This window comes from Anomalospiza imberbis, chromosome 9, assembly GCF_031753505.1.
Source record: "Anomalospiza imberbis isolate Cuckoo-Finch-1a 21T00152 chromosome 9, ASM3175350v1, whole genome shotgun sequence".
Lineage (NCBI taxonomy): Eukaryota > Metazoa > Chordata > Aves > Passeriformes > Viduidae > Anomalospiza > Anomalospiza imberbis.
Window position 1 is genome coordinate 24,842,725 of NC_089689.1, and position 24,588 is coordinate 24,867,312.

General features: G+C 41.0%; 1 protein-coding gene and 3 long non-coding RNA genes across 5 annotated transcripts in view; 1 reads left to right on the forward strand and 3 right to left on the reverse strand.

The window, feature by feature from the left end:
* The window catches only part of LOC137478706 (cytosolic carboxypeptidase 6-like), an 886,432-nt gene extending 886,239 nt beyond the window's left edge, over positions 1-193 (reverse strand). Inside the window, exon 1 of the mRNA XM_068198693.1 lies at positions 57-193. The gene's annotated coding sequence lies outside the window, so the exon portion shown is untranslated. The remainder of the gene's footprint in view (positions 1-56) is intronic.
* Positions 86-11,459, forward strand: LOC137478707 (uncharacterized). 2 transcript variants are annotated; one of them, XR_011001746.1, is made up of 3 exons: positions 86-219; positions 737-806; positions 10,376-11,459. It is a non-coding gene; the product is annotated as an uncharacterized lncRNA (long non-coding RNA). The 2 variants fall into 2 exon arrangements; XR_011001745.1 differs by lacking the exon at positions 10,376-11,459 and having other exon boundaries at positions 737-3,910.
* A 2,850-nt stretch (positions 11,460-14,309) lies between these two features.
* LOC137478710 (uncharacterized) lies at positions 14,310-18,980 on the reverse strand. Its single transcript, XR_011001749.1, has 2 exons — positions 18,907-18,980; positions 14,310-16,877 (listed from the first exon to the last, which is right to left on the reverse strand). It is a non-coding gene; the product is annotated as an uncharacterized lncRNA (long non-coding RNA).
* LOC137478709 (uncharacterized) lies at positions 18,284-18,819 on the reverse strand. The gene is made up of 2 exons (XR_011001748.1): positions 18,762-18,819; positions 18,284-18,624 (listed from the first exon to the last, which is right to left on the reverse strand). It is a non-coding gene; the product is annotated as an uncharacterized lncRNA (long non-coding RNA).
* Positions 18,981-24,588: the final 5,608 nt, after the last annotated feature.

The following is a 24,588-nucleotide window of genomic DNA, read 5'->3' on the forward strand; positions in this document are numbered from 1 at the left end:
CTCCCGCACGGCCGCGCCCGTCCCGCCCCGCCCCGCCTCCCGCCGCCGCTGTTTACCGGCGCTGCTCGGACGGGGAAAGGAGGGCTCTTTTTCCGCTCCCTGGTGGCTGCCCGCCACCTCGGCAACTGTCGTCACTGCGCCCCGGAGGAGGGAGCTGTGCCGGTACCGGAGCTCCTCCCGGGGCTCCTGCCTGCCCGTGGGAGTCGGTGTGGGCCTGAGGTGCGCCTAGGGCGCTGAGGAGGAGAGGCTTGTTATCACAGAATATCGGTTACGTTGGAAAAGACCTCTGAGATCATCGAGTCCAATCTAAGACCAAACACCACTATGTCAACTAGAGCATGGCACCAAGTGCCACATCCAGTCCTTCTTTAACACCTTCAGAGATGGCGACTCCAGCGCCTCCCTGTGCGGTCCATTCCCACGTCTAATCACCCTTTTTGTGAAGAAATCTTCCTATTGCCCGATGTCAGGATGTTAACATGTCCCCCTCCACACAGCTCAGGGCAGCGGGGGCAGAGGGGCCGGCGGCCTGTGTGCGTTCAGGGTCTGTGTCTCCCCAGGGGAAGCGAGCACATCCCTCCTGCTCGGATTCCGGCCTCATGCACTGAGGTGCAGCGCGGGCAGACATGGCCAGTGCATGTGTGCGTGACCGCCCCACCCTGCCCCAAGACTCAGCAGGTGAGTCTGGTCATGTGGCAGTTATGTCAACTTTTATTTCTTTTTTTAATTTCTTAAGGCAGCCCAGTGGGGAGCTTCATTATGTGTGTGAGTGTTGCCCGTCTGTCTCCTTGCCCCAGCCCCAGCAGGTGAGCCTGACCATATGGCAAATGCAGTGCTGCGGACGGGAGGGCTTCTGTGTGCGCGTGTTCGCGGGCCCGCTGGGTGACACTCACCATGTGGCAAACACAGCGATGAAGGCTCTGGTGTACAGGGGCTAATTATGTGTGTGAGTCCCCGGGGACCCGGCAGGCTGGGTGTGATCATGCGTGTCTCACTAATGCTGAGGCGCAAGCTCCATTGTGCATCCTCTACGCAGACAACTCCAGCCCCTCGGAGCGAGGCTGACCGCAGGACGAGAGCCGGGTTACAAGCACAAGCATCAAGACTCATGTTTATGTGCATACACAGGCAGACGTGGGGCTGAATGCACCCCAAAACCAGGTGGCTGTTAAAACTCTAAAACAGGGAATACACAAGCAATGCTAAGCAATGGAAAGAGGCAGGACTGTGTTATGGTTATGCACACACTCAGGTCTTTGCTTCCTTAGATCTTAGTAAATTAATGTAACCACTTCCTAGTAACCAGTGACTAGTCAGGAAAACAATCCAAGATTAAAAATTAAGGCATGTAAAGTTGTATCTTTCTCCATCTAAGTTCTGTTATTTAAACATCACTTTACCTCTTTGTGTTCCTACCCAGTATGTGCCTTTTCTGCTCCAGTTCAGCTCCTCTTAACAACACTCAGGTGGATAATACCTTCAGGTTCTACATACTTAGATTTTCCTGTGGGTCACTTGCTTTCTTTCTCCCTGGAAAAGAGAAAGCCTGCTCCTTATTGCAGCCTTGTTCATTCTTCTTTCAGTTCATAGTTCTCTGGTTATTTTTGCAGCATTTATTTTTGTGGTTTCACTTCCTTTACTGTTTCCTTTCTTTTTCAGTGGCACTTAGAACTCTTTCCTTTATCTATTCCTCTTCCCTCTCAGTATCTTACTTTAGTATTATATGAGCTAATCAAATGTTACTTCAGCCACATTCCTGTTCCCTGATGAAATACCTGTCTGAAGTGGTGTACCAAGGCGGCTTTGTGATGGGCTTGGAAGATACACCCTTTCACAGAAGAATGTTGAAGGCCATAGAGATCCAATCTCTGCAAAAATATTTTCTAGACTTTCCCCTCTGCAGTCTTTATAAACTATAGATGGTCACTTGCATACTAAAAAGGTGGATTTGTCTCGCTGCTGACAGTGAGCTGCACTAAGTGCACACACCCCCACAGACACATTCTTTCCCTTACAGCCTTGCTCCAGGCCAGCAAATCGCCCAGGCCTTCTGCTCTTGCTTATCTATTGCTGGGTAAATGGTCCTGGGACTTCCCTCTTCAGTATATGCCACATATACTCTGATCTTTCTCTTCTTTCTTTCATGTTCCCTGATAGCCATGTCCCATCCCAACTCTCCTTCAAATAATTTCTCACAGTACTGATCTCTTAATTCCTTTATTTGATATTTCTTTTTTTATTATTATTTTTTAGGTCTTAAACAGTTCTGTCCAAGTTTGCAGCTCTAGTCTGCAATGTCTTACCATGTCCCCACATCCCCTTATTCCTTTTGTTCTACTTGCTATTCCAGCTTTAGTGTCCTCTCATCCATATTTCATTTCTATCTATTATTATCCATAGCATTTTTCATCTGTAAATTTCTAAGAATTAAGTGCCTGTGGAGAGACTTTCCATATCTGTTCTTCGAGTGACCTCTTTATTCACATTTCTCTGAGACTCGCTTCTATGGTGACCACAAATACTAATCCAAAGGCCTTTTGCATCTAATTGCCAGCCGATTAACTCAACTGAAATACCTGTAAGAAGTTCTATTGAAATCAGAGACATCTAGGGGAAAGCACTTTTTCCATTCAAATTATCTCTTCTGAGTTAACACACTTGAAAAACCTAGAAATGCCACACTAATTTTTTTAGTCTGAGTTTAATGCTATGTTATAGTCACCTCACCAAGCTGAAGTGGTGTTAAATATAGATGATATGCAGTCTTTCCAAAAACAGTAAGATAATTTGACAAATGAGAACTGGAAAGTTCATCTAGAAAGTTCTTTTGGAAATAGAAAGATAACTGAATGGTGTAATTCGAATCAGGGCTGAAGAATGAAGGAAATGGTTTTCAGGAGAAGCAGTTGCATATTTTTATTTGTGCATTTTTAGAGCACCTGAGAACATGTTGGGGTTCTCATTAGTACAAAGAGGCCTTTGGCCCTACCAGTCTGAGTTTGGAAATTACAAAACAATAAAGAATAACAGAACACTGTTGCAAGACTCTGGTGCCCTGGTTATCCTCACATTTGCTGCTTCAGCCCTATTCCTTGTTCCAGCACATCCCCCCTCCCCTTTCTGCATCTTGGCAAGCAAAAGCTGCCTCAGTTCTGTGGCTCTTTGCAGCTCATTCCCACCCCACCATCTTTTAATAGCCTATGGAGAAACCAACGGCTTCCCCCCACACATTTCATTCAGTAATAACTCTCTACTTGTTACATTTTCAAACCAGCACCTTCATGCTTTCCCTCGCTGCTGCTTCGCACTCCCACTCACTTAATTTTCCTCCTTCAAATCCCTCCCTAAAAATCTCCTCTGCTGTGATGTCTACCGAAGGAATGATAATGAATCGTCAGCTGTGTGCCAAGCTGCGTGTCTGTCATGGGGACTGGTCTGATGTGTTGGGCAGCCACTGCTTGTGTGGGACTGGCAGTGCCTGGAAGCAGCACCTCTTTTCACTCTGCTCATTATGGGTCCTGGGATGGGCCCTTAAAACTCATTATATAAGCAAACAAAAATAAATTGAGGCAATCGAAATAGAAATGGAAATGCTGGCCAAAACCAGGAAGATTAGACAATATTTCAGTTATGATTCATCAGCTTAGGTAAATTTACATAAAAATTAATGTGACTGACAACTCCCTTCATTACAAATATTAAGAAATAAATTATTTTTCTAAATACAAATTTGTGCTATTTCTCTACTTATTTTTAATCTATAAGGAATTGAGGAGTATGCTTTACTTTTTCTATTTGTGCTTGTATTTGAAACATTAGATATTCCATTGTTTGTTTATCTTTCGTTTGCAGCCTGCAATGCTGTGGTGATTAAAGAACATAAGAAAGAATAATAACACAAGAGCAAAGACTTGAAAGGAAAAAAGATTCCTGATCACTTCTTTTTTTAACATGAGGATAATTCAAATGTGTTGAAGATCGAATGATTTGTGTTATACATTCAATACTTCTGATTCAGCTAGAAGGGCTGCTGTCAATACATGTCTGTTGAAACCCCAAAGAAAATCAGTAAAAGTCCAATTTTACAATCCTGATATTTTCAGTGTTTAAAATATAGGAAAAAAAATGCCCTTTCTTATACATTACAAAAAAGCCAGTAAGGTGCATTATTGATTTTTCACAAATCGTTTGTAAGTGACTGTTAAGGCTGGATGAGGAGAAGATGGAGCATTAGCACGAGTTTTGCATCTGTTTCACACGCCACATGCATGGTGCATGTTGTGGGTCTTCAAGGTGGTGATTTAAGAATCCAGGTGTAATTGTGTAGAAATCACATAGTTACTTTTTGTATCCCTTTCCCCATGTAGAATAAAGTATTGCAAGCATTCAAGTATATTTCAGCTGTGACTACTGTCAGAGAAAAGGCCATAAAAATGATTCTGATGCAAACACACAGCCATCAATGGTGGCTGTGCAAGCAGAGCAGGCACACCCCAATTTTAAGAAGAAGGAAAAAAAGAAAGAAAATCAAAAGTCTGGTCAAAGTTTTTAGCCAGGTTGTTATGGTGTGGTGAATTCAGAGATAAAATTAAATCTGATAAAGAAAGAAAAAGCCAATATGAAAATCAAAGCCCAGACTGAGGTAGCAAAATTGAAGTGAATTTTAAACTATGCTCACATAGTGGAGGAATCCTATAATCTTATTATTGTAACCTTGATCCATTCGTTCTCCCAGCATTTATTGCTCTCATTAGTTATGTAATATCTAAAAGCACACTGTAAATTTTTTTGTGTCAGGACAGTATCTTTAATGTATTCTCCACATGCCTAGTATAATTAGAGAGTTTTATACAAAAATAATATTACCTGCTGTGTTTTTTTCTGTATTATTTCTAAGCAAAGGGAAAATTAAAATGCAGCAAGTCTGGAAAGGTCAAACTGACTCTCCCCTCATTCTGTGCATGATTTCAGAAATAATCAGAAAGTTATGCTGAGATAACTGATATGAAACCAGTGACACTATCATCACAAAACTTGGATCAATTTGTGCCCATGCAGGCAAACCATCATCTCATTTCACACCTGAAAATATTTTTTTTAATTCTCTGTTTTATAGATATTTTGAACTGTTTGTTCCTAACAGTTTGTTCTCACAGATGTGCATCAATATTGTGTAATTACACACAGACACTGTCGGCCCAAAGGAACCCAGGCTGCAAACGACAGCTGTGCTGTAGGGAAGGTGAACAACTTGTGCCTCCAGGACATGGAATGCTACCTTGCTTTTCCACTCTTCCACAAGCACTTCTGGACTGGTAAAAGCCAGGGATCACCAAGGTGTAGAGCTCTCTCAGGTGCACGTCCTTGCTCTTTCAGTGTCCCTCTAAGCCAGGCAGGCTGACAAGGGTTTGGCTGCCAGCGTGCACTTCTGCCCCGCGTTTGACTAGGAAAGGGAAGGAAGGTCAGTGCCAGCCACCTGGGTGCAGAATGGAAAAAGAGATGTTACACAAGGCCACAAGGAAACCCTTGCTATTACAAAAATGAGACTTTGAAATTCTTTTCAGGAAATAACCTTCATTTTTAAGTTCCCACCAGAAAGGTATACACACATACGTGATAAAAGCACGCTTTATCTGGGAAAGGTGAAGGGCTAAGTCAGTTCTCCTGGGATTTGAGCATGTGGATCAAGATGCTTTAGAATTTCAAACCTGAAGAATAGTGCTAAGCTAGAATTCTGTGCCACTCAGAGGAGGAGCCCAAAAAACTCTTCTACACTGGAACCCTGGAATTCCCTGGAAGCCCTCAGTGGGGAAAGAGCTTTCCAGGGGGTTCTAACTGTGGAGCTCCTAAACACGGACTGTAACTTGACAGGTGTTCCCAAAGGGTCTACAGGATCCTGGTCCAGTCCTGGTGGCAAAGATTACTACACCTATACTTAGAAATTAAAATACATGCTTGTGTGATGTTTTAATATACTTACTGGAAATATTTAATATCTAAGTATTACTTTTTCATTAACATTTCAATATTATTATGGACATTGTCCAGACTCAGTCCTGTGTCTATATTTACAGACACATTTTATGCATTGCATTTTAATCATCTATAAACTTTAGAGTCCTCTACTGTCTTTTAATCCTTTTCAGTATCTACTCTGATAAATTCCTTTAATGTAGCCCATGAACATCTGGAAAAATGAGAGAGGTACAATGAGAACTTAATTTTGGATTAACAATTGTTTGCTTTCTTGAAACTGATTATTTGGCCCTCAACTGAAATTTAATTCTTTAGAGAAAAGAAGAATTCATAATGAATTTAGGAACCGTGTTAAATTCCATACTTATAAAATAAATTCATGGTTTCTCAAGTTTCCAGTGGCATAGAAAAAGGAGCAGCAAATCTCTGAGAGACAATCACTACATGTAGCAGCTGGGAGAGAGGAGGTAAACTGAAATGGCAGGAATTTACTTGAGACTGCAATAAGCTTATGTTCACTAACACATGGCAACTAATACACGATAAAATCCCAGTGCAGAAAGGCCATTTTTAGTTTTCACATTTGTTAGCAGATCATGGTAAACAGTTGGCTCACCCTAGTATGCACTTGTCTTCCCTAGCATTTTTTTCTCACACTAAGTGGCAAGGAACTCTCTTTTGCTCCTATCATATACAAGTCCTACAAGTACTCAGATAGGAGTGGAGGAGATCTATGCCAATGTCAGCCACACAAATGAACAATGATGGGTTTATTCCTTTTAGGAATCCAAGGAATGAACTCAGGGGCTGCAGGCTGATTGCCTTTGGTTGCTAAGTCATTGTGAGGGCTCGAGACTTTCAGCCTTTGAGGTCCTGGTTCACCTTTCACCTTCACTGGAACATTGCTGCACTCCCAGTTACTCCATAAGCCCTTCCATGCCACCAAAACAAGTCCTTGCAGTGCAAAATATTATCAGCATTTGCCTTTAACAATAGTACAGAAAGGAAAACTTAAGTCCATAGCAGCACTCCATCAGCTTAGGAAAGGGATAAGAACACGTTAGACCCATTCTCTGTGGAATCCAGGGTACAGAGTAAAGCAAAATATTGGACTGACCAAGGCCAACAACATTCCCTCAAGAATACCAAAAAAAAAAAAAAAAAAAAAAGAGTTGTTCAGTGAATCTAGTTCTAAATACTACCTGCTATGGCAAAACAATGAGAACTCAAGAGAAAAAGATCATTATGCTCCTAAGGCAAATGTAATTTCTGATATGGTCCAAAATATAATCTTTGAGATGATCAGGGACTAGCGCTCCCCACGTAAACTCCAGCCTGACTATGGTGAGATAGGCAGGGACCTGGCTTTAGTGGTGCTAGAGAATCAGTATGCCAAGGCCACATTCACAGTAACATTTTAAAATCACTGCTTTATGTGTTTGGAGACATGAAACACACAGCATCTTTTCTTTAATCTCTCTATTTTGTCCAAGTAATACAAAATTCTAGATATTCCTGAACACCATGATTACCAAAATTGTTCCCCTTGTTATAACAGCAGTGCTGAGAAGTGAATATCCAGTAAGACATAATCACACCCAATTATCTGTCCCCAACCTTGAACCTAGAGTCTGTAGAAAAAAATCACATGAACTTTTTAAGGTTTGTATCCATAATATTTTCTGCATTCTAAAGCTTCAGTGACTCTTCCAGCCTGCAAACTTTCTGCTCCTCACTGCAACCTGACCCTACAGATGATAAAAAACTCTTCAAATTAAGATCTTAAGGAAATGAATGGGTATATATGTATCTGATCAGAATCTGCAGAAATAATTTAATATAATTACTAACTAATCCATCTTGAAATCAAGGACAATTTAAAAATTAAGGCATTAATATGAAATTAGAATCACTTGAAGTTTGGATGAAGGAAGTACACAGTAAAAAATGTTACATTACCATGTTTATCTTCTAAATGAAGATATTTGGTGAAGCACAGATGGGCTACATTATTTTGTAATCCTCTGACCCATAAGGATTGGCACTGAGACAGTGTTCCCATTAATACATCTCTCACTCCATACTTTTTCACGTGGCATTGAAATACTACATTTGGGAACTCATTGACTCACTTAGGAGGGCGGCTGCTGTACCAGAGAAAGGAAGCTGATTTCCTTTTCATATTTTGAGCACACATAAAAGTGGTAGCAACTTAGGAATCAGCTCTTAGAAAAGGGACCTAAAATAGAAAAGCTCTTAAAATCTTACCTGCCAGAAAAAAAATGTTCCATTATACAGGAGAAGGGAAGCTCAATACTAAGGGTCTGATTAAGGAGAGGGCACAGCACTGTCCAGGACAGCTAATCTTGACCATTCCTGAAACTGTGCCACAATTGTAATGAGGGGCAGAGCTGCTCACAAGCCAGGCACAATATCTGCACCTGGACAATTTCTGTAGAGGAGGGCTTCCACGTAAATTCCAGCTTTACTTAAAATTCTGTGCTGGAGTCTGCAGGATTGGACACTACAGCAATGACCCCATCAGCCACCTGAAGTTACACCATCCTGATGGGGTCATGTGTGACTTGGCAATCACTTAAGGATTCTGCTATAGCACAAAAAACTGATTTGGATTCCTAAGTACCAGCCTTGCCCATCAGGACCTTCCTCCCATACAGAAAGCAAGAGCTTTTAAGGGGAGCAGCTGCAGCCAGCCAGTGAACCTGAAAGTGACAGAAATTTGGGTACAATGTCCCAGTGTGACATGGCACTCTGACAGAGAGGCACAACTAAAAGAAATGTAAGAATAGATGCTATTTAATTAGGACCTTCACAGAAAAGCATCTGGTATAATTGGTTAAGGGCAAGTCTTCACTCAGGCAACATTTATTGGGATATAAATAATGTCCAGTTGCAAACACTAATTAAACAGCAGGGCTAAGGTAACTGAGTTTTGCCTGCCTGACTAAGATGTAAAGTTTATAATCCCTGGTGTTATGGGACAACTGCGAGAACAAGTAAATGCATATCCAAAAAGTCAATTATGCTCTTCTTTTTGCAATGACAGGTTCCAGAGGTCAGAGAATACTTTGTCTTTAAGTAACATAACCAGTTTTTGATAGATATTGACACTTAATTGCTGTTCAGTGTTTGTGAGGAAAGTGGCAGTGGCAAAACAAGCCTGAAGGATACCCACCCTATCTGGTGGTGTCTTATGTGACCCACCACCACCAAGCTCTAGGCACCCTCGTGCCCTGTGGTTTCAGCAACAAATTCTCTTGATTTTGACCTGTGTGGCCCATAACTGTTCCTCTAGGAACTCATATAATTGACCACGTATTATTTCAAAATGTCCTTTCAAAGAAAGTTCACTCACAAATTTTGGTGATAGTTTAATATATAAAGATTGAACTAATGCAAATTCCATGGCAGGTACATGTCCATATAGCTACAAATTCATATTGCAAACCCATATTGCAGAACTTCTTCAGACCTTCTGCAATGGGTGCAGCCTGGCTTTACCTCACCCCTCCCAGGCTGCCTCCAGGATATTCACAGGCAAGCCTGGACCTTCTACAGCATCTCCATCTTCCTTTCTCCTTGGCAGCACAACACCTGCCATAGCAATCCCTTCAAAGACAGTGTCTATAACAAAGAAAATTCTGATTTATTAATGTTCTTCTTGCTTATCTTCCTTGTACTGATGGAATTACCTAATGCTGCAAATGGGAAGAAAATGAGAGGTTTAGAGGGCAATCATCCAGAACCATAGAACATCTCAAGCTGGAAGGTACCATAAGGATCATCAAGGCCAACTCCCTGCTCCTTGCATGACTCCCAATCCATGTGACTCAGAATGTCATCTTCTGTGAAGAGGGAGGTATGTTTGCCCTTGAATGGCATTCTAGGCACTAACATAATCTGTGGGGTTAAGAAGCACCACTTGTCACATACGATGAACAGCTGAAGTAGAGAATCTGCCATGAAGAGCCCTCGTCCAAACCAGTGACACCCACAGGAGCTTTATGTCTTTTATGCAAACACCACTAAGGCTTTCTTTTTAATAGTTATCATGACACAGTATAGGCTACACAGCATTGGCTGCACTTTCAAACTGTGGCCCTCAAACAGTGTGAATTCTGAGAAGGCTGCAGGCTGAGCAGTGACAGACAAATGCACTGACAAGTTAGTTTATAGCCTTTTAAAGTGCACATAATTTTCTCACAAACTAAACACCTGCAGCAAGTTGAAAATCTAAAGGTAAAAATTTATATATTTTTTTAAGTTCATATCTTCTAGCAATATATTAAAATGAGCAGTAGGTATAAAACTATACTCAAAACCTTAAATGGTTTCACAATAATTTTTACTTTTAATAATTTAATTTATTGCATTTTAGGTTTGAAAGTAGCAAGGACAATTTCAAACGAAAACTTCAAAAACAAGATATAACCAAAGACTTTTTAAGGATGAAAGAACACATGTAAGGAGGATCAAGACCCAACAGTGAGATCAGCTATTAGCTAATTAAATATGTGACTAAAATTCATCATTTTAAATAGCAGCCGTATTGATGGTGAGCAATCTGGTAAGCAAACAAATGATAGTGGATTTTTTTTTCATCCCTTCAGAGAGAAACATTTATCTTAATAAGATTCACTGTGCCATAATACATGTGGAATAAGTCAATGTCTGCTAATTAAAGGACATTGTCAACCTGATTTTCTAAACAGCTAATTAAAATATGCAGCATCTAACAACAGCCTTTCTTGCAAAATATGCTGTTTTAAATACACATCTCTGGAAAAGTTACTTGTTTTTCTATTCCCTTGTGTTTACCTTTTTAAATGGTTTTTCAAGAAAGGAGGATCTGCTGAGCTGAGGTTCTATTTCTGTACCAAGTTCCATTGATACACACCGCTGTACTAAAGCAGAAGCCCAATGATTTGTAGCTCTAAAAGGCTGGACAAGACAACAATGATACCAGTCCTAAAGGTTTGTTGTTGTTGCTTTTTCAGAGATGACATGATATTTCCCTCTCTGGTTTTTGTGAGGATTTTAGATAGTCTAGATGTTACTTGAAACTGTAAAATTTTCAAGAAGAAATGTGATTTTCATATTGATGAGGAATCTTTAACCTCCCATTTTATGCATTACTTTAGTTTCTCAGAATAAGCAGGCTTCTCTCTTTCTTATTCTGATTCTGTAAGTAGCTTTTTCAAGAGAAAGAAGTTGTTGTAGATCTGTCAGCAAGGCTCTGGGAGTAGGAGGATGTTTGGATTTCCGGCATATTGCAACGCAGTTCTTGGCCACCAGCAAAGCTATGTGTGTGAATCTCATTTTATATCCGTTGTTTGCAATACCACATATTTTAAGAGACATTTGAAATAGTCTCTGTACTCCTAATCACAAATAATTCCCTAAAAGATGCTGAGAAGGCAAAATACAAACCTTTACAAGACTCATGTCAAGACAGACAGTGGATGCAACAATGCTGTCATGGAATTAAAATAAAATCAATTATATCTTGAACAATTTAGTCTGTGTTCAAAGTTCTTAGCTCAAATGAGCTTATTGTTTGTTATGTTTGTTTTTTTCTCCCAATTCAGATTGTCATTTTCTATGACATACCTTTTACATTAAAACATTAGCCAGCTAATCTCATTAGCCAATTTTTAAATCTATATTAAAATGTATTTTTGCAGTGCAGAAACCTGAGACAGTGGACTAGAACTCTGTGACTAATTATTTTCAAACCTGGAAGTATGCAGAGCTCATCTTCAATTATTTGCATTATTTTTTTCTCTAAAGATCACCCGAATCACCACTCCCACCATTTCCCCTTCTTTTCTATCCTCGACCAGTACAAAGAAAACATCATTTTCCCAGCCAAGGCATATGCAGCATCCTTCAGAATGCGTCAGAGCAGATCCCTCATCAGCCAGAGGAATCACTGTGTTAATATGAAGTCCTTCCTGCCCAGCAGCACAGAACAAGCTTGGGATCACCACACATTTTTTTATTCTCCAACAAAGAGGTGATTTTAGCATTGTGTTACCTAATAAACATTTTCCTTTCACGTACCTGTGCCCTTTTGTGGGCAAGCACCCAGCTCCTCCTCTCAAATTATGACAGCTGTGTGACTGACCAGAGGCTTTGGCAATCTTATATGGGACAATGACTTGAAACCAAACCTCTCTCTTGCAAATAATTCCAGAATAAAATGTAACTGGGGGCTGTGGAAACAATGTCTTAAGAGGGCAAAATACGTTTTACTTTTCTATAGCTCTTTGCATTCTACAGTGTTTACAAGAGTTAAAATCTAGTTTAGTCATTAATCAGGTATGAATCAAAGAAACTCAGAAGACTCTGTTGTTAAGAAAGCAGAATTATTTTCACACAAAGAAGCATTTTCCTAATTCTAACTTCTTCTTAATGGGTATATATCTTTAATAAACAAACCCATTATTTTGAATTGTATCAAGAAATTTTCATCTGTAATACGGCTCAAACAAAAAATACTGAAATGGTAAAGGCACTTTGGTTTTTTAAATTCACATCTAGTATGTTCATTGCCATAATGCAATACTGTAAATGCCAAAAAAGTGAATCACTGATATATAATTTTAAAATGCCAGTGATTTCCCAGCTGTCACTGATCTTGGAAAATTTCCCCAGTAGCATGTGGAGATCAATAATTGTTTACAGACTTTTTAGTCCCAGTTTATAAGGAGGGTATCAGTGTGGACTATGTCAAATCTTTTAACTATAAAGTTAAAGCCTGGTTTCACTTAAATCTATCCAAAAGCCTATCATGCTAAAGAAAGGCAAGAATGATGATCCAGGGAACTACTGCTTGTCCATTGGGACAATAATGCTGCAAGTCTGCAGGAGCCATTCCTGAAGAAAGAAATGTGATTAGAAGTAGTATCCAGCATGGCTTTTCCAAGGTTTGCCCAACCTGACCTCTGTGATGCTCTGGAAGATGGGCAGACAAAGGCAGAGCCATAGATGTTGCCTACCTTGCCTGCAGCAAGGCTTTCAGCATGGTCTCCAGAGCAGACTTATCCAAGCTGGAATGTTACAGTGTGGACGGGCACACTGCAGCAGGGGTGAAGGTCTCCTGCCAAGCCCAAGGGCTAACGAGTCCTACTCCACCTGGCAGCTGCTTACCTTGGCATTCCTTGGGCATCTACCCTTAGACCTAAGCCACGGAATATCTGTCAGTGTCCTGGAGGAGAACAGAGAGCACGGATTATTTATCCCTTTATATTTTTTTAGGATATTTAAGCACTGAAACAGGTTGCCCAGAGAGAATCTCAATCCTTGCAGGGTTTCAAAACTTTGTTGTATCACATCCTCGACAAACTGATGTGATTTCAGCGTTGACCCTGATCTGAGCAGTTTGCACTAGAAAACCTCCTAAAGTCTGTTCCATCTGAATGATTCTATGATTCTGAGAAAGAGGCTTTTCAAAGTTTGCCTTTGCCATCTATCCCATCCTTAGGTTTTCCCTATACATGTGTAGTTCTAGGCTGATGTCAAAAGTGAGTAAATTAACATGTCCTCCTCATCCTTGTAGCTCAGAAGCAGGTTTCAGATCAATACCCTGTGCATGCTGATCCCAAATTCCATGGCAACGTTAATGTATCCCATTAGCAGAAAATACCCTTCTCGCTCACTATTTTTCTCTCCTTGCACACATATTCACGTGAAAGCGGACAAAGAACCTTTCTCTTGTGAATCCAGATGATTTTCTATTCAGTGTTTTTCAGAAGAAGTACTGAAAATTAATTTTGTCTTTGATTATGTCTCTTTACAGCTTATTCATAAATGTTTTTAGTTATGGCAGATCAATTATTTTCTGTGCTCATCCATTTCTCTTTTGTTTCATCTAATTTTTCATCAGCTGAGTCTTTTCCTTGTTTAACTGAAATGAGAGCTAAGGTTTCACACACATCACTGTGTCCATAGCTCTAAACATTAACTGGTTAAGAAACTGTGATACAAATTGGTAGAAGGGCATGTTACGTCCCAACACTGTAAAGAAATGTGAGTTTTGCACTGTTCTTGTGAAACCCAAAATTTAATTCCATTATTCCATATAGTGAAGTCAAACACACTGAATCTGGTGTCCCTTACAACCTTTCAGGGGCTTCATCTCTTCACAGCTACATTTGCACAGCAAACTCCCTGCTTAGCAAACCAGGCGTTGCAGGCAATCTTCAAAATGAACAATAACACTGCAGTGTAGTCATTTGTCACAGAACTGCACATTCTAAATGTGACACTATTTAGCAAATAGTAGAAATGTATACTGGAAATGAACCATATATTTTCTCCCTAATTCTTTTATCAAGAGTGGTTAAACACATTAAGTTGTGCAGTTTCATATCCAAGGTCTTATTTCCAGCATTATAAAACACTTCCAGAAAGTATTTAAACCTTCTTTGTGTGTATCATCATAAAGAAAAAAATCTGAATTGAAAGGAAAACTTCCAAACATACACATTTAAAGTGACAACTGGAATTCTCCAAATTTGTGCAATTAAAACAACATAAAATGGAATTTCTAAGATATGATATATGTACAAAATGATTAAGCATGAAAATAGCCAGAAGCCTTTTTGGGGCAACTATAGCATACATCGGTGGCTTTGCCACAAACTGAAACCAGAACAACTTCTTTTAAACCCATGAGAAATCTAGCACTTTTCCTGAGGTGCAGCACCATGTATATCCATAGTGGAAGCAGTTTAAACATTTTCAAACAGAAAAAAAAAATCTTAAAAGTCCAGAAAGATATAAACAACATAGTCTTCTTTATCCTTGTTCCTTTTTTCACTCCTGGCTATGCAAATCAGAAAAAAAGTAGAAGGTTGTGACAGCAGTGGAAGACTCACCAAAATACATTTCAAAACTAAGAAAAAATATTTAAATTGGTATTTAAAAAAATCAATAGTTATACTGACAGTTGAAGGCAGAGTGAATACAAAGTCATGTGGCTCTGAAGCCTGATCTTTTAAGCTGCTCCTAATTAAATGCAGCTTTGCTCTTACTGGATGTTAAGAGCTTTCCAGGTTACTGCCCATATTAAAGGAATATTAGATACTTATCTGTAGGAATGTTGCAAAGTTGATTGAAAAAAGATAATGTGTGAAGACTGTCAAAAATAATATTGCTGATTCATTCTAATGTGCTTAGACATTCCTGAACCCTGATGGTTCATCAGTGCCCCATAGCATGGGTCGTAATCCTTAGCAGATAAATGCTTAATCCGAGATAAATCGTAATAAATCCAAATGAGATTAGACCTTTACCAAAATACCCAATGAGTGGTGTAAAAACATGTTTGAGTGACTGTGATACATCAGTGGGAGTCACCGACTGAATTCTTTACAGAATAGCAGAGAAGGTGCAATAATACTTAAAAGCAAAGCAGAACTGTTCTGATCAGCACCACTCGGGGGCTGGTGTTGAGTGTTCTTCACCAGCCTCCCTTCTTAACAGTATTCCTCTGATCTGTGAGGCTTCATGGTTTACATCAGTGTTCTGTCAAAGTCACCTACTTTCTGAAACAAATGTTTTATTTATCTCCTCCTTCCCACTCCTGCTATTGTGAATCCGAATAAAACCTGCAGGAGCCTTAAGGCTAAAACATTCCGAGGGATCCACTGGCATTTTCATCCCCTCTGTATTTGGTAGCTTATGATATCAGATTAACTCGTTAAGTATTTACAGTAAAGGACATCTTTGCACACCATTTTAGAAAATCAAAAAGCCACAGTTACTGAAATTCATGGTGCTATGATTGAGTAAATGCATTATGGTTAGAGATGGACAAAAATATCAAAAATATAAGAAAAGCTGTTTGCTGCTAAGATCTGAGATTGCTATAAAAATCTAGACTCTACCTGGAAGAAATTTTGCCTGCCTTTACTTGTGACACAAATATAACCTCTTAACTTACTAAATGTAATGAAAAAGCTGTTGTCTTGAATAAAAAGTACTTCAGCTACATTTTTAAGTTTTTTATTCTGTAATAATAAAACCTCCAAGAAATTATATTCTGAAAAATTTTGTTGCCTTACATCCAAGGATTTAGAGAGAAAATCATCACAAGAATTCACTATTTAATAAATTGCAAGTTGAATTAAATTACAGTTGTGAATGAAGGTGTCGATGGAAGTCTGAGTTCCATTAGCTTTACTGAACACACTCAGAGTGATCCTGGGACATTGACTTCATGGGAGTTTTGACTGTGGGAAGAATTAAAGTTTGTATCTGATGTCCTCAAAGCCTTTGATGTGTTTATAACTTTTATAGGTCAGTTGCAAAGATAAGCTTTGTAATGGCTTTCTACACTTACCCTGGAAAAGCACTTACACTCTCTTTCCATTGCTTAAAATACAGAACTATTTCCTTCTGACACTTGCTATTTGTTCCAAACACCGTGGAGTGCATTACTCGTGTATCGATTCACAAAGCATCCTCTGAACAGGCAATTTCCTCGCCCTGCTCTGACAGCACAGAGAAGGCACCAGGTGTTGTCACTGTCTGACTTCGGCTGCTGCTGCCGTTTCATCATCAGGTGATGCGAGCACATCTCTGCCCTGGGTGTTGAGATTTCAGCAGACCTGGGTAAGCGCTTCTCATTGGCAGCTCCCGCCCTCCATTCAGCCCAGGTTTCCAAACTCCAGCAGATCCCGTTGTTGGTGGCTCCGAGGAGACAAAGGAACGGGGCGGGCGGTGGGAGGAGAATGGTGAGCAGGGTGCTCAGGTAGAGACAGAGACACAGAGCAACACAGGTGATCTCTAGCGCAGGTGTAGAATGAGCACTCACGGCCTCTGAGCTGAGACTTCACCTCACTTTCACTGCCTACAACACACGACTCATTTTTCTGAAGGAGAAAAGTAAGTTCTTATTTTAGAAGGTGTTTTTGTTGGTGGTTTTATCATGTAACTAAGAAATGAAGTAACATGAAAGTGAACGGAATCTTTTATTTTGTGTAGTCTTTAAATCATGCATTAGCAGTATCCAGTTATAAGAATACCGTTATAAGAATACATTCACAATTACTTCCTACTTGAGCAGATCTACCCTGAATTCTCTTTTCATAATAACTACATTGGTCTTTACACTTCTCAAGGGTACAGAAGGCTTTCCTATGACTGTTTTTGGTTACATTTTTAAAGAGTTGGTAGGAATATCCTCTGAATCCAAACTTGCATCATCAAGCCAATGCCACGTAACGATCATTAGTTGTACAATAGATCTTTCTCCACACCTGTGGAGAAATATTTGCACTGTAACCAGATCCAGCAGGAACTATAAAATGGTAGATCATTTCTGGAGTATTAAATAATCCTTTTTTTTTTTTCCTGAGACCTGAAAATTCTAGGCAAATAACTGAAATCCTGAATAGTGCAGCCTGGGTATGCCACAAATAAAAAAACTGTGCAAGATGTCATTTTCTTGGGTATACAGAGCTCAAAGTGAAATGCTTTTAGAAAAGCTGTTGTCTAATAAATTATCATTTAATGGATTGATGCCCTTTTCCTGACTGTTGTTTGCAGCTAGACTTCTCAGTTTTTCAGAATATCAATACCTCTTCAAAAGTTGTAGAGGCTGTAAGTCAGGAAGGATTTTCCATCATGCTGTCAAAATAAACACAAGGAAAATATCCAGTGCACCTAAAAGTACAGCAACACTACTTTGGGTAGGAGAGAAGCACTCTTGAGACCAGGACACTAGGAAGGGGCAGATGATTTAATACAAGAGTGCTGTGAGAAAGTCAAACTTGTTTACAGGAAAGCAAATAATCTTACTTTAGCTTTGTCTGGATTTCTGACAATGACATTTCATATCTCCTCTGTTTAGAATAATTCATGTATTGTAGGGGTTGCCTGCACAGAGTGTATCACAGATCTTTTCCCTATGTGATAGCATGTCTCCAAAACAAGAGAATTTGGACCAAACTAATAGACAGATGAAGCCAAACAAACAAATTGCTGCTATGCTAATTTCTGAAACAGATGGCTCTGATCCAGCATTTGCTGGGAAATGCAATTCCTTGTCAATCTAACACAGAATCATGTCTGCCTTTCTGTAATCCTGTATGTATAGCATATAGGGAGGAATCTGGCTCAGGATACTCCACCCACAGCTAAATTTATACACAAAGAACTGAAAATCAGAGTGCATAAACAAATACAAATTCTGCCGTCCTTACTGGAAGCTGAGATTCGACCCTGTTTTGAAGTTTCAGGTACAGATCTTCAAAAGGCTCGAGATGTTCAGTCTTGCCTCACTCTGTGGTAGAAATACCCTTGAAATTAATGCTAGTTGTATATATGGCTTGCAGCATTTAAGTAAACCAGGCAAGCTGGAAGCTAGAAGCTTCTAATTCTTTTAGACTCCAGGTATTTTCTTTAGGTATCTGAGATTCTGTTACTTTTAGCCAAGCTACCTGAAACAAAAGAAGTCAGTAAAAAGGTAAATAATTTCAGAGCCAGGTTCCTGATCAGGACACAGCTGAGGCTGTGGGTCTAACACAGCTTCCTCAGACAAGTCTGTCTTCACTGCTGGCGCATCTTCATCTAAATTTAGCCTAATGTTCAGAATGACCTACACAGCAAGAAAATAAACTGTTTGAAAAAATATAGGACAAAGCTTATGTCTAAGGAAAAGCTTCCCACAATGTTCTATTTGTGGCACACGATCGTACATTTGTGTCACATCATCTTATCCTTGCCTTGATTGAAAAAGAGGCTTTTTAACCTACTGAAAGTTCTTCCTCATGCATCTTTACGGCCGAGGGTCACGGACCCAGTCAGAAACAGGGGGAAGCACCTGCACGGTGGAGATCAGCACCAACCTCACCCTGCCCGCCGCGCCTCATTAGTTTCCATTCCCACACCGGGAGCCACCTGGGAGGGAGCGGAGCTCTGCGGACCCTCCTGGCTGCGTTACCCCGGCTCCGGCTCTTCCCTCCCGGCACCCCACAGGTGTTCCCTCTCCGCGGCCGCAGCCCGCACAGCTGCCGCGGGTTGCGTGCGCCATAAGAGCCCTCCCCGCGCCGCCCTCCGCGGCCCCCGAGCGCTGCCAGCGGAGCATGGCGGCGGCGCCGCCTCACGCCGCTGCGTAGCGCCCCGCCTGCCTGCGCGGGAGACCCCGTAGGCGCCAGCGCCACGTGCGGCCGCGCGCCCCCCTCGTGGCTGTCCCGCGGCGGCGGAAGATGCGCGGCCGGAGCGCGGTGAGCGGAGCCGCGGGCCGGGCGGCGGGCGCGGGGGCCTGGCCGCCTTCTCCTTGTCCTGTGGGCGAGCGCTCCCGGGGCGCGGAGGTTGAACCCCCTCCTTTTCTTCCCCCTTCAGGCGGTGAATCCGCCGCCGGGAGCGAGGCCGCGCTCGGACCGGTTTGGGTGATGCTGCCTGCGTTCATTTAGCTCTAATCAAAAGGCTTATTTTTTTTTTTTTAACAACGAAAAAGTAATTTTGCACTGTTTCCTAAATTAGGGGTTTTAGAGTGAAAATTTATCCATCGGGGGCTTGGCGGGGTGCGGCTTCAGGGGAGCGGGACCGAGGGGACCGGGCCGCTGCTGGCGTCCCCCGGTGTCCGGGCCCTCCCGCTGGCGTCCCCCGGTGTCCGGGCCCTCCCGCTGGCGTCCCCCGGTGTCCGGGCCCTCCCGCTGGCGTCCCCCGGTGTCCGGGCCCTCCCGCTGGCGTCCCCCGGTGTCCGGGCCGGCGGCTGGCGTCCCCCGGTGTCCGGGCCCTCCCGCTGGCGTCCCCCGGTGTCCGGGCCGGCGGCTGGCGTCCCCCGGTGTCCGGGCCGGCGGCTGGCGTCCCCCGGTGTCCGGGCCGGCGGCTGGCGTCCCCCGGTGTCCGGGCCCTCCCGCTGGCGTCCCCCGGTGTCCGGGCCGGCGGCTGGCGTCCCCCGGTGTCCGGGCCGGCGGCTGGCGTCCCCCGGTGTCCGGGCCGGCGGCTGGCGTCCCCCGGTGTCCGGGCCGGCGGCTGGCGTCCCCCGGTGTCCGGGCCGGCGGCTGGCGTCCCCCGGTGTCCAAACCTGCTCACCTTCCAGTGGCTTCTCCGTGTTTCTCTACCTGTGTTACTGTGTGACGCATATGCGAGTTCCAGGCTCAGTCCCGTTTACTGTGATGAGTACAATTAAGGTGTTTTTAATTAAAGTCATTACCCATGACTGTAGTTTTAATTGCCTAATAGTTATTCTGGAAGTTAGTGCTGTTTTTATGCTGATAGCATTTTTTTTTTCCTGCGGCAGGCTGATGGTGTATGAAGTATTCCCAGGTGTTAAAAGGTTGGCATGGATAGAGTTTAGACTTCTGTTCACTTGTTATGTCATGTATAAAAAAAAAAATTTCCAAAGGAAATTCTATCAATGAGCATTTGTGTTAAAGGATATAGATTTCCCTAAATATTTTCTCTGAGTTCTTTTTCAGTGTGATGGCACGCTTTGAGTAAGACTCACTGGTTGTGGAGGCTGGCTGGCAGCAAGGCTGCCTACAGTGATAAATCATCCTTTAAATTTCACCAAAGCTAGAGCAGGACAGCTCATATTGCATCACTTGCTCAATTTGTTTATTGGTTCTTAAGTAGGTCTCCCACTGGCGTCATTGGAAGGCCGTTGTATCCAGTGGCACCCTCAGTGCTATTTAAGACTTTTATTATCTCCTTGTATTAATAGAGGACCACAGAATATTATTTAAGGGGTATATTGGAGGTTTGGTTTTGTGCCAGCACTCAGCCTTTTCTTGTAAGAAGGGCCAGGGAGAGCAGTTGAGAATTCTTTTAATGAAAACAAAGCAGTAGTTCCCCCTGTTTTTTAATTCAAAAATTCTAGAACAGTATTGGAAACCTTAAACAAGAGAGTTCTAGTGGTTGAGAAGTGGAGCCTGCAACACATTCAAAGCAAAAATGAAATTGATAGTCTAATTTTACTATCCACACTGAGTGACATCCGAAAGAGTAAGGAAGCCCAAATGATGGAAAGTAAATTAGATTTTTAAATTAGATAATGTTTGAAGGTGTTGGAGTATTACTACATTTATTTCCTTGTTAATATTCTGAGATGTTTCAGGAAAAAGTAAGGAAAGATAAATCATACCAAAATAATTTAAATGACACTTTAAAAAAATCAATTACAGTGTGAGGCTTATTGCTATGCAGAGGAAGAAGACTTTGCACAGAAATAAGCCTTTTACTTTATTCCACCTATTGAACAGAAAAGTGTAGACTAGGGAGAAAGTGCTTGTCTAGCTTGGGCAGTAGAGAAGCCTGGAAATAGTCTGAGGAAATGGAGATTGCATTCCATTTCAGCACTGCTGGTGAGTTACCTGTCACAGGCATGTGTATTTTTATCTAAATTTTAAAGATGTTTTGAAACATAGTTAACTTTTTTTATCCATATGCAGGAAGGACTTGTTATTTTTGTCTCAATACGGAGGAAACACCTGAAATTTTCAAGTTTAAAATTAATGACAGCCAATTCTTCCTGGATAGTTTGATTACCTTATTAGTGTATTTTAGGAGGCTATAGACTTCTCTTAAATGTAAGGATATATTTTTTAAAAAAGTGAAATTTGGGTTCTGTGTGGGTGTAGAAATAACCTGGAAGATGGTAATCACAAAGAGTTAACATGTATCCAAATGGAGTGTTGGATTTAGTGCCAACCCTGTAGGGGAGAGGCAGAAGTTGTTAATTGCAACTCACTTTGCTGTCTGCATTAGGGGCTGGGGTGGGAATGCCTTTTTTACCCAGTTTTTTTTTTTTTTTTCCCTAGGTATATTTGGGGTTTTTACAGCTGGGAGTCAGCAACTTTTTGTTAATTTTCTGGAAATAGATGTGTAGCAAATAAGTTCTTAAATAACTCCAGGTTGTGTCAGCATTTTTCTTTGCTTGTTTCTATCAGCATTAACTGTTACTGTTCAAATCAGCCTAGTAACAATTTTGAAGAATGGCAAAAGTAATGAGAATGGATGTATTTCATGAAAGGGTAGTATATAAGAGGATAGAAGTAAAACATTAATATTGCCAGTTAGATTCCTATTATCTGTAACTGCTTTCTGGCCCTAAGGGAAGTAGATACCTCTAACAGTAAAATCTGTGTGAAACAGCATCATATTCTTATACTGGTCTAGCTGCCTGGATAAAAGGAAAACATGTGGAGTGTAGCATTATTGATGTGGCAGTTTTATCAGGATCCATTTGTAGTAACTGTGGATTTGTTCAGGATTAATGGGGGGAGTGTATAATAATTATAATTCTGGCCCTGCAAGAATGATACTGTCTAGGCAGAGAAGAGTGTGTCTCAAAACTAATGACAAAACATGCCTGCCATACAGAGTTAAAGCTCTGTGGTATTTTTGTCGCTTTTGCTTAGTTTTTGAATAATTTGATGGAAGAATCCTGCATTCAAACAACAGAGGCGTTCAAACAAGGTGTAGGATTAAAGAGCAAGCTGAAAAATCATGACTAAACTCAGTAACAGTGGCACAATAATTGTGGTCACTTCTAATTAGCCTGTTTACTTTGTGGTACCAATTCATATTTTTCTAAAAAAGTATATATGCTGGTGTTTTTTTTAATTAGCCCTTCTTGATTTTTCTTACATATCTTAATTAAAAGTTTGGTGGTAGTTGTTAATTATGATGTACTTGTTTAGCCTTTTGTTTAGTCTTTGTTCTGTTTATGAATGCTGCCTTCAAACAGCACTGCTCTTACTCAAACATCTTGCACGATAGTTTTCCTTGGGGGTTATGGAAATGATAATCAGCCTTATGCTTGCTCTGTTTCCAGGTGCCAGAAAGACACTCTGGAAACAGGAGCTCAACAAACAGACATTCTGTGTTGTACCATCACCTAGTCCAGTTTGTCAAAGGTGCAATTTTAAAGTATTAGATTGGGCTATAATGATAAGCAATCTGCTAGTGGTTTTTCATGTTTCTGCCTTGCTTGGACTTCAAAGTTCTGGTTTCAGTGACCTTCTTTGTTCTGTTTTGTGTGAAAAGAGGGTTGTAGTAGAGAATCCAGAAGTGTTTTCCTTCCTGCAGCCTTTTGTATTCTGTTAGGTTTTTTCCTCTCCAAACTCTGCAGTAAGTGTAGCATAGAAGCACAGAAAACTCTTAACCTCTTGCAAAAAGAAATAACATGTCAAATATTACAGTATATAACTGGATTCAGAAAGCAATTGACTTGTGAACCAGGCTTGGTGAACCATTTTATTCACAATGTCTTTTCATTACTTATTCAGATAATTGATGCAATGTTTGAAGTCCCTGAAGTGCACAGAAGCATCTGCAATTTCATTGACATAGTAAACTATTTTATAAAAAAAGTACTTCAGTATCCTTACAATAGACAAAATATGCAGCCTTTGTTTCCATAAAGATTTAAAGTTAATGCATGGGAGATTGTGTTTGGGATTTCCATAAATTAAGGGGAGTTCTCACCTTTCAACAGTTGGGTTTTTAGTACTGAAAAACAAGTGTAGTTTCTCTGTGGGTTTTTTCTGACTTCATTAAAAATAAGCATTCTGGTGCTTCCCCCTGGTTATAAAAACTACTACTAATAAATGGTGGTATTTGTAAAACTGCTGACACTTCAGCAGTCGAAGAACACGTTGAACAGATGCCTCCTGTTGCCCTCCACTTCAGTGTGTTTACTGGTGCTTCATGCAGCCTAGGTCATATTCTTGTTTTCGTGTTTCTGAGTGCTCCTGTAGCCTCTTCCCTCTGAATGCAGTCAGCTGCTCCCTGATTTGGTTTACATGCTCTTAGTGTCTCCCTCGGGTTCTCTCCATTCACCCGTCTTTCACAACAGGCTCTGCAAGCTTTGTTAATCAGCTCATCCATTTGCATTAGAAGGTGGGGTTTTTTCTCCAGCACAAGAAAAATGGTTTTCACCCCTCACCGCTTGCTCTCATTCCTTAGTTTGGAGCTTCCTAGTTTATCTTCAAATTTATCACTTGCTGTACTTAGAGCTACTTTTCTGTGGGGTTTTTTTGCGTGTGTGTCTGTTACCTGGCCCCTTGACTGCCTTTAAAAAAAAGGCTTATTTTTTCTTCTTGATTGATTTCTTCCACTTGGCTCCTTTCAATTTCTTCACTGGCTAGTAGTTCTATCACTTCTGGGATTTCATGCACTATTTCCAACACAGTTGACTTTATTTGAACCATTGTCCTCCATATTTTCATGCAATGTATAGCTGAAGAGTCTTTGCATAGATGAAGTCATTGCATCTTGCTGTTGTTAGTTTGTTTTCCTTTATTTTTTAGGCCTTTTTCAGTTAGGCACAGTCACTTGCCATAAAATACCTATGTTTTAATACTATGGTATAAAATACCAATGTTTTCTTATGTCCAGTATATAAGCAGTGGATTTCTTGAGCTTCTCCACTATCATGTCTACTATATATCCTTTTGTATTTACTTCTTACAAATGCATAATTCTAAATGTCTTTTAATGAGTTGTGATATCTTGATTCATGCATTTTTGACATCCTTGCCAGTTTCTTTAGTTGCAGTAGCCCATGTAAAGTCACCTTTTGCCAAGCTGTTGCTTAAGCAGAACTCCAAATTGTCAAAGGTATAGAAAAAT